The following is a 16,919-nucleotide window of genomic DNA, read 5'->3' as shown; positions in this document are numbered from 1 at the left end:
ATAGGCTAAAGTCACATTTATGGTGCTTTTTAGTATTTTTGTTTGTTTTTAATCTGTGTAAATATAATAGTTGGTATGAGCTAGGCTCTGCCCAAAGAATTTGGAAAGCTGTTAGAATCTATTTGTGAACCACCACCCCAGTGAGATAATACAGTCTTAAAAAAGCAAACCGTATCACAGTGTAAGTGCAATTCTATCTGATTAAGGCACATCTCAGTCTGTTGTTAACTTTGAATGTACAATAAGAGAGCCTAAAAAGCATACACTCGGAGAGAAAGTGGAGGGCATTTGTCTCTTTCTGTACAACACGATCCTCAAGAACTTACTGTGCAGCTCTGAAAGGCAAGTTCTTGCATCTCACAGCGTGAGGTGTTGACAGACCTGGTATCTGTACTTAGAGATTCAACAAACACAGTGAATGAAACTCTGGTGTTCTTCATCTTTTGATAAGAACTACCTTTTCTAAAAAAAAGCATGGACATATTAGGCTGCCATTTCACCGCATTAGTCACCATGAGATAACCTAAGATTCATAACTGTGATACAACCACAAGTGTATTTTGGAAGTGTTGCTTGTGCTTGTTGAAATAAATGGAGCTCCTCCTCCCCCCTCCTGTTTTTAGAAAAGGTATCAGTTGCAAGTCTCACACACTAATGTTTGCAAGGCAGTAGTGAAGTTAGAATCCACAATTCAAAGGAATTAGCAAAAGCATGATAATTGAGCTATCACTTCTCGGATTTCTTTACCTTCCCTTGCTTTGCACAGCTCCACAACAACAGCCTTGAATCGTCACAGTCTGGGGGAAACAAAATATTCCTCGACACAAAGATTTCTGATGTTTTCAGTGGGATGTTCCAAGAAAAGCTTTGGAAAGAGGCATGGGTAATTCAGATCCTAGAAAACAAACCCAAAACCTTTGTTTCTTCATCCCCATTCACTTAATTTCTCAGGTAGACAGACTGCTCCTCAGAAACTTTTCTACAAGGTTTCTGTTTTCAGAAAGGCACGTCAGATTAGTGAACCAGTGATTCCATCCGAAGTCTACAGCTCTCAGATTGCTCTTTTGTTGTTCATAATCAATAGCCAAGGACACATGGCAGCAATCCACACCATGTGTAGAGATGCATGCTGAACTTTTGGGAATTGTATAGGGCATAGCTTCTTTCCTTACTAATAATGATTAGCTTGAAGAAGAGTGCAGCAGTATGAGAAATGCTTTCACACTCTCCACCTACTCCATCTTTCTTCACTTGGCAACATCTCTGTTCAAACTTCACAATGATCTGGCAAACCAACAAAAATCAAAGTTTTGAGTACTGCATTTCAAGCACTGCAATCCCTGAGAGAAACACTATGGAGAAAATAACTAGGCTGGTCCTTAACACAAAAAGTACAAAGCTAAAAAAAGTAAAAAGTAAAAAGTGAGAGCCTCCACTCTTTGCACCTAGACACCAGGCAGGCTAACCTAATGCTAACACAGTCATCTTCAGGCAAAGTGAGCATGAAAATACTCTAGTCACAACAGGTACCACACTAAATGCACAAATTTCAACAAACCATTCTCAAGAGGATTAGATTCCCTGTATGCTTGGTTTTTGCAAGAAGCCCAGTCTGAGAATAAACAGAGGCTACCTGTCTTGAGAGAAATGGTGGGACCCACAGCTCTTACACCAGCCATTAGAGCCAGAATTATACATCAGTTCTGTAAAAGGAAGCTTATGAAATTGTGAAAGGATTTTCTATCCATTATTTTGCTGATACAAAATAGTGAGATCCTCCTGATCATCTCTAAGAAAACACGTCTCTCTACTCACAGTAAGTATATAATACAAAGAGCAAGTCTAATCCTATGCTCTACACCTGCTTTGAGAGCTGTCTTAATGGAATTGGCAGGACCTGATACACACACACAGAAAAGGTCCCTTTTGTTCTTCGTTTGTGCGGGGAAACGCTTTCCAGTTTTCCATGGGAAAAACAACTGTAGCTCACATGAAAGATCTGGCTGGATTAAACACTAATTCAAGCTTTCAAATAACAGAGTTGAAATGTCTTTAAAATGATACATATCAACAGCTTTATACTTCAGAGTGTTTTGCAAACCAAAGGCATTTTCTTTGTTGGTTTTATCCGAGTTCCCAAAATGGCTGTCCTCTATTACAGACAGATTAGGTGCTACAGGTGAAGAACTCATTTCTCTTCAGTAATGGAGAAACAATAGATGAAGGTGAAGTTAGAAAGATACTCTCACCCCACAATTTATTTTCAAACAATGAAAGTGCAGAGAACCATGGGCCTATTTACAATTTTAGCTTTCAAAAAGAATCAGTTCCTCAGTATTGCAAAGCAGGGATAACACCAAAACATACTGCTGAGCATGACAACAAAATGAGGCTGGCAACAAAGTACTCTGTCAGTTGCTTTCATAGAGCAGATATTTAATGCCTTAACACCATATTCTCAAGTCACGCAGCTGCAGCCTGCTCTGAGATGGCTGGAGAACTTGTACCACGCCTCACTCATTACAGAAGAATATAGAAAGTTATTTAGATTCAATAAAACAACATAAAGGCATAAAACCCCATGTGTCATTACCAGATTCAAGTGTTTTAGTAGTCAAGAACCAAAATAACTGAATTAAGTTGCAAATGTATACAGAACTGTAGGGTTTGGATGGGACCTCCAGAGATCATCCAGTCCACCCCACCCCACTAAAGCAGAATCCCTACAGTATACAACATCAAGGGCAGACTACATATCTGTAACTAAAATGTTAAATTTGATAGAAAAGTCATTCAAATGATTGAAATTATTTTAACACACAATTGGAAGAGGGAACAACAGGAGGGCTGGAATAACGGATCCACCTCAGCTGCCTACTGCCTGTTCAATGAGGTGAAGTTTTGGGAACACATATTGTCACTTTCACATTGAATAACATTTTGTTTTAAAGCAATAGCAGCATTCAGAAGGTATTTAAATGCCATTAGTCTTTCCTGGAGGTCACAAACACTACTCAGGGGTCTTAACTGTTACACCACTGCATTTTATTAATGCTATACCTTACACATATATTAGGAGGCGTATTTGGATTCTTCTTTAAATGTTTGGTACAAGCTTCAGAAAAAAATAAAAAAATAAAAAAACAATTACCACTACCAACAAAAAAAACTGCAGTGCACAGTTCAGATCAGCACACCTTTTTCAGCACAGCCTTACCTTAAACCCCAGTCATCCAGGCCCGACTCTCCAGGTAGATCTGTATCACCATGACCAAGGCAGTCCTCCTCCTATGAGAAAAAAAAAACAACAAAAAAAAGCTGTGGGTAAGAAACCCAAACATACATCCTAGGGTATGAAAACAACTCTAGAACTCCTAGGCAGTTGCACAGAGGGCTAAATACAGGGATGAGAGCAGTTTACAGTTACCTCATTCATTTATATGGGCAAGATCATTAGTACAAGCAACAGCACTTTTCAAAATGTATCAGTTGATGAACTGTAGCTATGTTCATATGGAAAGAGAGGCTTTGCATGCTTACCAGGAACCCTTAGGAATCTGACCCCTCAGTTAACGTGGAAGCCTTTAACATTAGACACATTACTGAACCACCAGCGTCTCCAGAATCTGAGCTTTTAACTTCACCATCTCACAGAATGTTGTCTGTGTTATACCTTCCAGTAAGGTCAAGCAGCACAGAACATGGCAAGATCGCATCATCTGACACATGACAGTTATCCTCAAGATCTTCAATTTTAACATCAACAGATGCAATTGGAACAGCCAGTTCTCCTTCCAGAGCCACAGTGACTGGGATACAGACCTACAGCCTCTGCCAGGGGAGAGCACCGGCCCAGTCAGCAAGCCTGGTCTGCCCACAGTGCTTGGCACAGGGCTTACTGGTCCCCACATCTTCAACCACAGCTGCTTGTGTTTGCTTTGATAAATATAAACCACCTCCAGCTCTGCTTGTAAGGCAAACTGCTGTCCTGCCCAATGACTTTGCCCATGTGGAGATTTGTGTTGATGCAGCATCCAAGTTAGGTTGCTTCAAACTAGCTGAATTATCCTGGCACTAAACACTCCTTAGGGATGCCAACCCTTGAACTCATTAAAAACCCACAATAATTAACTGCTCCACACTTTCTACTCTGTTTTCTACCGCTAAAGCAAGAGTTTCTTCCCAGAGAGAAGAGCCCTGTAGTGCAAACACCTGACCTCCCTGAGACAGCACCTGCTGCTAAACAGACTGTTCTCTCCCTCCCTGTAGCAACAGATCAAAAAACCATATTCTTACTCCTGTGGGGTGAGGCTCAGCTCATTTACATGTTATTCTTAGGTGGCAAATTTACTGCTCAAGTCCTTCACTTCCAGAGTCACTTCATTAAACTTTCTGTTTTAATCAAGTAAGGAGGCAAAGAACAGCCATGAGCAACCAGGGCAACAACTGCTCAGAGCAGTCGTATCACTGTTCTGCATCCACTGCAGCTGCTAAACATGTCAGACACTAATAACAGCATCTAGAGAAGAGGTCAAAGCAAAAATAATTCACTGAAAAGGCAGGAAGAAAGACAAGACAGGAATTCTGCTTGATTTTGAGAAAAAAAATCTCATTTTTGAAAGCAAACAAAAGCCAAAATATAGACTGCTTTGGAGTCCATAGGAATGGGAAATAGACTTGCTCCAAATGTTATGCGGCTGTTAACACATTTTAATTAACTCTCTTTTCACCATCAACTCACGTTTACCTTTTTATTTTGGAATAAACTACTCCAAAATTCCCTGAATGTGGTAAACCACATGGTATTCCCACTTAAAACATTCCAAAGAACACTCATTTGAAATGCATGAATGATAGAGAATTTCCATTCTTAAAGAGAAAAGCCAGGAATCTGAAATGTAGCCATAGGTTTGGTCAACTACTTCACAGGTTTCCTGGAAGTCACCATGAGATAGGAAGAGACAGTATCTATAGTATCATAGAATGGCCTGGGTTGAAAAGGACCTCAATGATCATCTAGTTTCAAACCCCCTGCCATGGGCAGGGTCGCCAACCACTAGAGCAGGCTGCCCAAAGCCACATCCAGCCTTGCCTTGAATGGCTCCACAGATGGGGCATCCACAACCACACTGGGCAACCTGTTCCAGTGCATCACCACCCTCTGAATGAAAGACTTCCTCCTAATATCTAACCTAAATCTCCCCCGTCTTAGCTTAAAACCATTCCCCCTTGTCCTACCACTATCAACACATGTAAGCAGTCGTTTGTCCTACTGCTTATATGTTCCCTTCAAGCATTGGAAGGCCACAACAAGGTCTTCCTGGAGCCATCTCTTCTACAAGCTAAACAAGCCCAGTTCCCTCAACTTTTCTTCATAGAAGAGGTGCTCCAGCCTTCTGGCCATTTTAGTGGCCATTCTCAGGACCTGTTCCAAGAGCTCTGTGTCTTTCTTGTTCTTAAAGTGCACAGCATGCATTAAAACCTACTGTGTGCTGCCACTATAGCACATTCCCATGGCACATTTCATTATTTCTTCTGATTTGGCAAATGCTACATTTGTGTATTGAAACTAAACAGAGAAAATGGCAGCACTGCAGTTTTGAAGGCTTGTAACACTGAAACCTGTCAAAGTCAGCCCTTGCAAAGGGACCCTGAATATCTGGTGTGCGTGGATCTTGACGGATTTGTTTGTTGGTGCTTTTATTAGTTGGTTGATTTTCGGATATTTGCCCATGTCACTATATTCTGTGCATTACTCTTAGTATCAGACGTCTTACAAGAAGTTCTGGCACAAATGCATGATGAGACAAACACAAGGCCCAAGAAATACAGAGCACCTATCAGTGAACATTTGCGATAGCAATCAACATGTGAGCACAATTCAATTTCAAGCTTTTAAAGGCTGACCTTGGCTGCAATTTTTTTGTACTCTCTCCAGTTTGTCTGAGAAGTGTCTGCCAGGTCACTTGAACCATTTATCTTACAACTCACACACTGTGAGAGCTGAGAACAAAAGCAGGAAAAGGCACTCCAAATACAAATTTTGCCTTTTTTGATGGATTCCACTTTGTTACCCAACAGATGGCTCCTTACAAAAGAAAGACAAACATCAAAATACTATTTGGCTGCTGGATATTATGATTCAGAAAGAGTGGGTAGGGTACTCTATAGCTGCTTCCACGCAGCCATAAAGATGCATCACTTTTGACCAAAAGAATCAAACTTCCAGTTTGCATAGATTGCATTGCTATCTGCACTGATTTATCACCTGAAAGTCAAATCAGGAAAGACTGTCACTTAGTGTGCGGCAGACAGAGCTATAGATGCTTTGTGAGAACCTGCACCAACTCTGGGTTGTATGCAGGGTGCCTACAAAACAGATAAGCTACTTCTTCAAAGAGTCCTGTAGTTCTGCAGTTCTTACGTGCAGAGCAGTCTTGAAAGCGTTTCACTTTAACAAATTAAGGTTAGAAATATCAGCTGACCATCTGAAGCAAAAGTCTGGAAGCCTATCAGTAAGCTAGGGTCACCTTACAAACATTGCATACAAATCCCCCACTTTCATTTTAAGATGTGTGTTTTAAATGTTAAAACTGCACTTTTTATTTTTCAGTAGGTTCTGTATGTTTTTTATAAGAAATAAATGATTCCATCAAGTTGAAGAAAGGTGACTTGAATCACCAGGTATTTTGTAAGCCAAACTTCAGTACTAAGTTTTCTATAATAAAAACATCACTGAAGTGTTATGTATAAGAAAAAAACATACCTGAGAAAAAGGTTTTGCTAACGGCTCTAGTTTATTTCAATCATCTCTTTCTATTGAATACGATTTCTTAGTGCATTCACTCCTCTATGTACAGATATTTAATGCTGTTTTGTGTTTTGCTTTTGTATGCAACTAGCTGGTTAAAATAAATATTTAGCTTATTCCTATCTTCATAAAAACGTAGATCACTAGGGTATTTAAGTGACCTTGAGGGATGATTGTGTGGCCTATCCACAACAACTTTGTTTCTGTCATTCTTGTATTACATTCCAATCACCAAGACTACAAGAGAGAGCTGTGTCTCAAAATTAATTCATGTGTCCTTTCCAAATAGGAAAGGGAACCAAGCAATAAGGAAAGTCATATAGAACAGCATGGGTTGCTTTCAAACATTTAGTGCAGCAAGTCACGAGAGTCTTAGTTACTACATTTAAAGTTTCTTCTCATTTCAAGAGGTAAAATGAACTGGGATCCACACAAAGCCTCTGCAATAGCAAGAACAGCACCATAAGTCACTGGAGCATGAGTTAATTTTTATATACGCAAACCATCTCCAATCTGCAGGATACTCCTTCAGCTAATTTCTCAACCATTTGACCTCATATAGCACTGCTGTGGTTTGCTCCATCTGTTTCAGTCCCCCTACCCCATGACATTTTCAGAAGCTATCTGCTTTTGCACATTCCAGATGTTAAAAGTGATCGCTTTTCTTCAGTACTGAGAATGACCTGCTAAGGAGCCAACCTCTGCATGCCTCATGGTAGAATCATGCATGACTCTGTGACACCATCCACCTCAAAGGTATGATCTGGCACCCTGGAGAGCTACACAAAGCATAATAGGTGCAGACAATTCTCTCACCACATCAGTAATGAGTTTATACAAAGCGTGAGATAAAGAAGACTCCTAGAGCAAGCACTGCACATAGAAATATGCCTGAAAGAAAAGTCCTGTTATTGCAACACAGCATGAATGTTTGAGATGCATGTTGGAACAATTGAGGGCATACATTCATCCTTACCACATTAAAGCACTATTACTGATACATGCCAAATAGTCCTCAAGCAAGGAGAATTAAAATCAGGAAGCTCAAAAAAGCCCTTTAGCCAAGAAAGTCATAAGACATGTTAGCATGAAGGGTTTTTTTCCAAAGTTGCAGGCTACAGTTTCCCTTAGAATCTGGTTTCAAATTTGATGAAATAGGATTCTGCAAGAAACTCTACACCACCTCACAAGCTCCCATCATACACTGACCTCTAGTGTAATAAAAACTCAAGACATCGTGAGTCTTTTCAAAGCCTTAGAAAATACTATTGTGTTCTTTTCCCAATACTCTAAAGGACATTTCCACAAAATATAGCATATTTTAGTCAGATGGTCCTGCAAAATCACTCTTAATAGGTAAATAAAGGTAAAAGAAGCTACAAAACTTAAGTTCTTCTACAGATATGAGGCTAGTGCTATGTTTACATAAAGTACTTTACATCAAAGCTGTGTGTACATACTCTGAATCCCAGCCTAATTTAACTTCTAAATACTCTGGATGTATTGAACTGTTTCCTAATTAGATCTTTATAAAGCTCAATTAAAAAGGCATCGAAGACAGAAACACCTGGTTTAAGGAAACTCTACCTGACAAACAAAGATCAGCCCAGGTTCTGTCCCAGACCTTCAGAGGGCACATGGAAAGAGCTGTTGGCTCAGGGGTCTGCCTGCACCCGCCACTCTGGACAAGAAGCCTGATGGAAGCAGAGGAAATTCACTTCGACTGTACGCACAAACCCCCAGGAGTCCTCACACCTCAGGTAGCAAGCCAGGCAGATAGGATGGGGAGAGCAGCTGCCTGGTTTTGACTAATAGCTTTTGAAAAAGACATTAAGTTGGTTTCCAAAGTGCCACTTCAAAACTTAAGCAACCGCTTTTCCACCCAGCTTTAACGATTAAAAAGTTTGCACTTTGTAATGAGCTGACTGTAGTCCTATTATTATAAAGTCTACTTAAAGGAAGTAGAGGAAATTCTAAGACAGTGTTGCTGAACATAACAATTAAAATGGAAGCCCATATAACATAGGGCATTACCTAAGCACCGGTCCAGATGACTTTGGGCAGCAAGTCCCAGAGACATTCAGTTTGTCTAAAAGTCCTGTAAGAGCAGGGCGTCATTCAGAAACCATTTCTGACTGAAGTGACATTCCCAAAGTGACCAAGTTATGTGTTTAAACCTAAGCATGTAATGTTAAGGGCGACTTCTGAAATACATGCAAGTCATGATGAAGACAACTGTTGGCATCTATCACATTTGCCTTCCACATGACATGGAGCTCTTTGCTGCCCTGGCAATGAATTCCATCTTACCAAATTAGCCACCTTCGTCCCAAAGCATCCCAAATTCTGCTTTTTGGTCACGCTGTATCCTGCAGTCTAAACCCTGCAGACCTAAGACATAACATCAAATATACAAATTGTAATGAAGCACAGCAGCCTTTATGCAATCCACTAAACATTCTAGAAGAAATGGGATTCCTGCCTATTGGCTTGGAACTGCAAAAAACACCTATAAGAATTGCTGTGCTGTTCTACTCCACAGCCTTTCTATAGCCAAAAACTCATACTGTGACAATAGCATTCAGTCAGAATAGCAACATTCAGGATTTACAAGGATACTGGTCACTAAGTAAGGTTATTCTGGGCTGAATTCCTTACAAGATGATGTTTTAATATGAGATGTACTAGTCTAAGCAACACAGCCACATTTCACTTCTAATTTAAGTGCTCCAACTTGGCTAACTACTTACTTCATACACATCACTCAGAGAAGAAATTGTATTAAGAAATCCCTTAAGCTAAGCTACCATTTCTATTCACCAAATACTTCACCACAACCAGGAAAGCACAGAGCTGCTCCTCCCTGTCCGAAGAGGGCACAGCTAACATACTGAGTGCATCCAATAGATCTTTGAGTAAAAAATTCATGGAGGAGTGCAGAGTGAATTCTGATGGCTTGAACAACAGATCCTGGTCATTGTATTTGACAGAATGTGTTCTTCCAACTATTTTTGTCCTGAATTCTTGTATTTAATTCAATACATGTGGTGGTGGGAATGACTTCTAGAACTGTGGTGTGCATCAGTACACAGATGTTCCACATTTGTCATGTCACATGAACCTTGTGGCTAACACCCAACCATTACAGGCTAAAAAACCTCCTACATAAAAATCCACATATGATGCATTTGTTCCTAGATGAACAATATATTAGATAGCTGAAGACAGGCTTCTCCAACATCGCTTTTTTTTTTTTTTTTTAAAGATGGAACAAGATTTCATTAGTTTCCACAACTAACATTAAAATACATAGAAAGAACTTAAATCAAATGGTACCTTAACAAAATTTGACAGAGATAAAGTCCTTAAAACTGAACTGACTGTAGTGTACAAAGTGCAAGCAATTACTACGTATGTTTATGTCCAGAACTGTTATTTGGACAGCCATTTTCTAAGGGAGGTGTAAAAACACAAGGGAGAAGCAGACAACTTCATAGCCAGCACAGAGCTCTAAACTCTTCCCTCAAGTTTCCTAGCTTATTCCTTCCCAAGCAAAAGCATGCCACAAAAACTGATGCCAGGAACACATTACCTAAGTTTTGCCCTCAAACCCTTACATTCACCACTGTGATCATTGTAAGGAACACAGCTCAGGGGGTGGTATCCTTTAAGACACTTCTGTCTTCAGGATTAGTGAATAAATGCTTTATTAGGCAACAGATTTAGTGCCATGCTGTAGACTGCATGAATTATCATGCAGTTGTGTGTAGATCCAATTTTTACCATTCTGACAAACACACCAATACTCATGCTATCTCAGGGTAGTAGCCCTCAGGTACAAGTGGGCTGTGTTTGACAGATCGCTGTCCATCCAACAACCACATTTCCAAAGGAAAGTTACCTGAAGTTGACTACACATTCTTCATCAAATACACACAGCTTACAGAGACCTACATTACCAGCTTTTACATTTGGATTTCAGCATACACTAGACAACATCTATTAATTCATACCTGCAATAAATTAAAGTGGAAAAAAATCTGTAGTCATTTTCTACCAGCTATTGCAAGTGACCAACCAGTAGTCCAACATGACATGGTTTCAGTTTCTTGCTGGCAGAAGTCTGTGTGACCTTGAACGAGACCCTGGGGCTGGTCAGTGGCTCTGCAGCGACCTCAGCTGCTGCCAGCTGCCACATTCCCACTCCCCTTCCTGGCTACATGAGCGTCCTGTCCTTGCCCCACAACTTGTTTGGCCCTGCACTAACTCATTTCAGACCAGTGACCACAAAAATAATTCCACTGCTTCCTTGCACATTAAACACACAGATTACTCAGCTTGGAGTCAGAAATACTGAGCTGATGCACAGAAGAAAGCTGGGATGTGGAAGTCTGCCCTATATTCCAGCTCCTAGCCCAACATCTGAAAGGAGTGCTGGTGAGGATGAATAACTAGAGCTTAAAAGGCACTGAGATTCACGTTAACTCTGTAACAAAATTTCAGAGGATATCCCTAAGGAAGGGAATTTCTTAATAGAATGCCCATCTCAGAGAAGCCAGTTCAAATCTGTATACTCAACAAGATCATTATTTGCTGCTGCTTCTTCCTGTATTTTGCTATGGGACAGCACATCTATCTGAACAAGTGCACAGTTCTGCTTTAACTTGATTGGGTAAGACTTGACCATAAAAAGGGAAAAAGCAAGACAAGTTGTTTAGGAAGTTCCCTGTATAAGGCATCTTCCAAAGCAGAATCTCATATCTCCTCCCTCAAGAAAAGGAAGAGGTCCGGTCCATTCTTAAAGCATCCCAAAGAGAAGCTACAACTTTCTATGAACTCCAGTGTGATGGCTGTTCCTCTACTAGCAGAATATATAGTGAAAATCTAACTCAACATTTAAAGGTTATGGTGGACAGAAGATGAGAAATAGGAAACAGCTATACTGGTCAAGAAATTCAGCTCATACATAGTGATGAGTTTCTCTCTTAGACATTCTTTCTATGGCTGCCATGTATCCCCTTACACTTGAAATGGTTAAGTAGTAGCCATTAACCCATCTGCAGAACTTTAAGTAGCCTCCAGGGCCTTTAGTCTCCTTGTTTATTCTATGAAATCACAAAACAAACAAACCAGTATTACCAGCACAGCTCTGGAAATTTTACTCACTTCGTTGACTGCATAATTACAGTAGAGACTGCCCAGTCCGCTGGGATTTGCTCAGTTCCTTGCTAGCTGCCTCTGGTATTAAAAAGTTCATGCTGACCACAGTTTACGTATGGACTTCGCTTCTTACGTTTTGAACTTTGAGACAAATACCTTAACCTGAGATCTCAGCAATCTTACAGCACACTCTGTTGTAGCCAAAGCAGCCTTAAGTGCACTATGTAGAAGACAATGGTCTGAATCTCATGGAAGCAATGTTATTGCCATTCAGTTTGCCTGTTTTGCATATATCTGTTCAGAACATGACTACTAATTGGCAGGCTACTGAATGAACAATAAAAACAAAATAAAAAATAAAACATAACATGCAGCTCTTGTTATAAAGGAAAGTTACGTGAGTTATGCGTGTTTACTACAACGTAACAAGCACTTGAGATAAGATTTTTACATTTTCAGAGCAAAGTAGTCTGTCTGCACTGATAAATTCTGTTCTGAAAACAGAAGCAAGTGCCACAAGCCAGTACACCAGTAACAGTGGAAGAGCCACAGTCTGATTAGTTGCATGTCATGGAGCTGCTGGAGGCAAAAAGTTCCCAACTGTACCAATGACAGAAGCTCCTTCTTGCTCACTTAACTCCTGGGAAAGTAGGGCTGTGATTCTCAGAACAAGATTTCCATGCTCAGCACCTGGAGGCCTTATCATTCCTGGCAAGCAGTTAGCTCTGCTCTACTCCCACCACATGCTGGGGAAGGCATCTATCTGATCCAGAGCAGTCCTCCCTGTTGCAGCTATTGAGAAACTGCAGCTTAGTCCTGCCCTGCACAGGGGTGTATCTCCTGCTTTTCCCCAGCTTCATGCAAATTCATGATGCACATTCTTAGGGCAGACCATCAGTTTGCTAGTTAGCCAGGAGCAAATGAATGAATTTTCTGAAACATATACAAAAGTATAACAAAAAATAGAAGTTCAGTGTACCATTTAATTGAATTTTATACATGGTCTTGCTTCACTTGAAATGCCTGAGAGCTTGGTTATTTTCAGGCTGGAAACAAGCTTTTGAAAACCTGGCCGTATTGCAGAAAGGCAACTCCCTTCCAGCTAGGTCGCCCTCCAGGCTAGATGAAGGGCAAGAACCTCAATGAAAACAAAAATTAACTATTTGCATTATCGCTGAATTTCATCAATGTTCGAGGGAATTTCCCTACCTCCAGGCTAAACACAACAGTGCAATGCAAACAAAAAGATTAGAATTAGGTTTACAGCAAGCCTGGAAATCAACCTCTGCTTTCACCCTGAACTGTGAGCAAGAGTTTATGTGCTGTAGAGTACCCACCATGTGCATTAGCCAGCTGGCAGACCCAAGACCCAACATCCATCACCAGTTGAGAGGGCAAATCATACAGTTTGTTCTCTCCTAGGCACACCTACTCCATAATCTTCAATTTGAATTCCTTCCTCATCTTTTACATATCAAATAGATACACCAAAGTAACAGCCAAACACCAGCTGTGTGAACTTTCTCATCCTCTAAGTCCAATTTCAAAGAAGTGAAGCATAGCAACTGCCACACGTTCAGGACAACACAAGTGGGTATTCTGGTGATGAAGAAGACTGCAGCCTTTACACAGAGCAAGGGTACACGTTTCACTGACATGTTCAATACCTCCAATAGCTTTGCCCCAAAAACACCTGGCAATCAGAAGCTTTCTTTTATGTTTGAAGATTAACAGCCAGTGATTCAAGTTATGCAGCGGTCCATCTCGACCTCACTGCCTAACAAAAGTAAACACTGATGGCTAATGACACTTGTGGTAAATTGTGATGCTCAGAGGTGTGTTTGTGCAAGAACAATTTCAACTTCCACAGATTTCTCACAAAAGTCTTGGAACTAGAGCAAACCTGCCATGAAATAAATGCCACTCTTAGTCAAAACAAAACAGAAGCTTACATTAAAAGGAGGCTTCATGGCTTACAAAGCTCCTCCACAACTGAAATGGGACATCCAAAGCAGTTCCATTACAGTCTCTTTCAGCTCCTTAAGCAGCAACATCAATTATTTAGGATGCCTTCTGAAAGGGTTTCAAAACTGAATTATAATGTCCTTAGATTTGTTGAGTTGTAGCACTTAAAGAGATATTTTATCATCATAAAAAACAATGACTTCTGTGAACCTAATAAGTACTATGGAACAGATTTCCACATAAGCTTATCAGACTGTTTTCTAAGTCATCAAAAGGAATTTTTGGAAGCATTTGCTCAGGCTCAGAGATATTTGCATGTTCTGATTTTGTAAGAGCAGCAGTTTTTCCTTCAGAAGGCATATCTGGTTATGCTGCAGGTTACAGTGCTCTAAGAAATTCCACAACTGAAAAACAAACAATACACAAATAAACAAATTCACATTCAAGACTTTATTACCACACAGAAACTTCATTTTGATTTACCTAATTTCTCTTACCCATCCTAATCATTTTTCAGCTGTGTTATCTCCCACACTCTGCAGCACTCAAACTACCCCGAAGTTTCAGTGTTAACACCCAGCACTGAAATCAAGGGTATTGTCATTCCTCTCTCCCTGATGTACCACTTGCCCAATCTGGGGCAATCAATCAAGTTTTCTGTCAAAGTAGACTGGAAGAGCCTCTTTAGTTTGACTTGGTTTGACCCTCCCTGGCGCTTATCTATGGAAAAGAAACTTGGAAGACAGTGTCATGCACAAAACTTCTGCCCCTTCTAAACTCTGAAATGTTGGCACCAATGGTTTCAAATGCATGACAGGTAAGCAGAGGTTTTTAGATTACTATAATCCTCACTCCATACAAAACAACAACAACAACAAAAATCAACACAAAACAACCATCTCTGGAATTGGATAAGTGAGTATCAGCGATCCCAACGAGCACTGTACAGATTTATCCTATTTAACTGAGGAGCAGTTATTCTCAGTATTTAACTGAGAAGCAGGAGAGATGGTGGTGTTGGTTCCAGCCCTCTGAGCACTCCTATTTGGCAGGCAGCAGGAAGGGAGATGCTAGCCACCAGAGCACAGCATTTCCACTCAGCACGCTGCTGCCCCAGCCTGGTACAATGCAGCTGACTGAAGCATAAACCAAACCAAACAGATGTGCTTTCTTTTGGTCAGAAGAGAAAATCTTGCAGACACAGCCAAAAGAGAGGCTTTGGTGTAAGGCATGCAGAAATAGAGGTGCTAGGATGGTTGGCAACTCCAAGCACTCAGCCAGCCAATGTGGAAGTGGGAAGTCCAGGAATGTTATTTGAATAAAAAAAAAAAAAAAAAAATGAGAAAGAGAAGGAAGTACAAACCGTGTTCCAGGTCTCTGCTGAATAAGAGCCTTCTTAGTTGAATTGGGGAGTTGGTATCAATTTCAGGCAGTAAGAGTAGTGTATTCTCAGCAGTAAGGTAGACCAAGTTTCCATTAAACTGGTCTGCATGTGATCTATCACATATCACTCAGTATAAAACCTAGAAGGTAGCTCTGATCTTCAGTTACAAACAGCTATTTTGCAAGACCTGCTCACACAGAAGCCTCAGTATACTTCCTTCACATCTCTACAAAGAAGGAATCAAATTTGGATTTGGCAGAGACAGACTGGCATTTCCTGCCCCAGATAGACTAGCAATTACTACAGTTCTGTACCAAAGCAGCACCATCCACAGGGTAACTACAGAAATGGCAGAACTGCCTTGCATATCTGAATAAAAGCAGGAACAGCTGAGTAATCCAGAAAGAGAAAGCTGTGATGACCCATAATACAAAAGCAGTTCCTTAGGAGTATCTGCTTTCAGGGAACTCCTCTTCTAAAGCCATCAAGAAACCACCTAATTCAGAAAGCTTCTCTTTCACAGATTCATTCCTGGACAGGTTATCATGAATCATCCTAATATGCACAAGCACATCATCCAAACTCAGCAGAATACAAGGCTCCTTCACTGCTGGACAATCTGTTTCAACTGGACATTGCCTGAACATCTTGCAAGGAAGTCTTCATAGCTTCAATCTCAGTAGTGAAATTTCATTAGTTATAGATTCAATAAATGTAACAATCCCTTCAGTTTAAAAACAATGTACTTTTCAAGCAATATTTTGTTTAATAATCTGAAATTACAGCACTCACAACAGAATCTATTAAGAGGACTCAAAGGAACAAAACACAATACTGGGGTTACCATGAATGACCAAAAAATGTAATTTTGTGCTTGAAGATCAAAAAAAGTTTGCTTTCTTCCCCTTACATTAATTAGAGTACATCAAACAGAACAAATCAAGTAGATAATCTATTTTCTCCAGAATTAATTACAATGATATATTTGTGAGCAAACACTCCCCACGAAGTTCTAACAGCAGATCTGAGGGTAACATTTAACATCTACTAAATCAAACAGGTCAGCGTTGCAGGTCGTGAGGAACAGGTCCTGAACAGCTGATGTGCTCCAGGCAGTGCCCAGCTACCAAACCCTAAAGCTCCAGGCAGGAGCACCCTGTTAACAATTAACTGGAACACGGACTTTGCCATGGAGGTATAATCTTTGAATCTAAATCTCAGACTCCAACTAAAATACTTCAATTTATTCTACAGTGAGCAGATGTTTTGTGAAGACGTGAAAGAAGATGGAGTTTGTGGCTACATAAGCACTGGATGGCACAATGGGGCAGTGCCAGAAAGGGGGATGAATCGAACCATTGCTGGGAACATATCCAGCCAGGTACTTGTGCTAGGCACACCAACAAGACCCTCATCTCCTCTGTGCCAAAGCAAATTCTCAGTTGCAAAGCTAGGAAAAAAGCAGGTATTTACTCATGATCACAAGCCAAATCCACCAGGTTATCAGCACATATAACTCTCTAGTAATTTTTAAGTAGTCAGTCTGAGTTTCAGAAAGCTTCTTTACTGTCCTGAGTATAGCTCTCCTACATCTCCTTC

The sequence above is a fragment of the Cyrtonyx montezumae genome, unplaced genomic scaffold, assembly GCF_038088225.1.
Source record: "Cyrtonyx montezumae isolate F1298 unplaced genomic scaffold, pur_monq_1.0 scaffold_14, whole genome shotgun sequence".
NCBI classification, from domain to species: Eukaryota; Metazoa; Chordata; class Aves; order Galliformes; family Odontophoridae; genus Cyrtonyx; species Cyrtonyx montezumae.
This window is presented reverse-complemented; position numbering follows the sequence as displayed.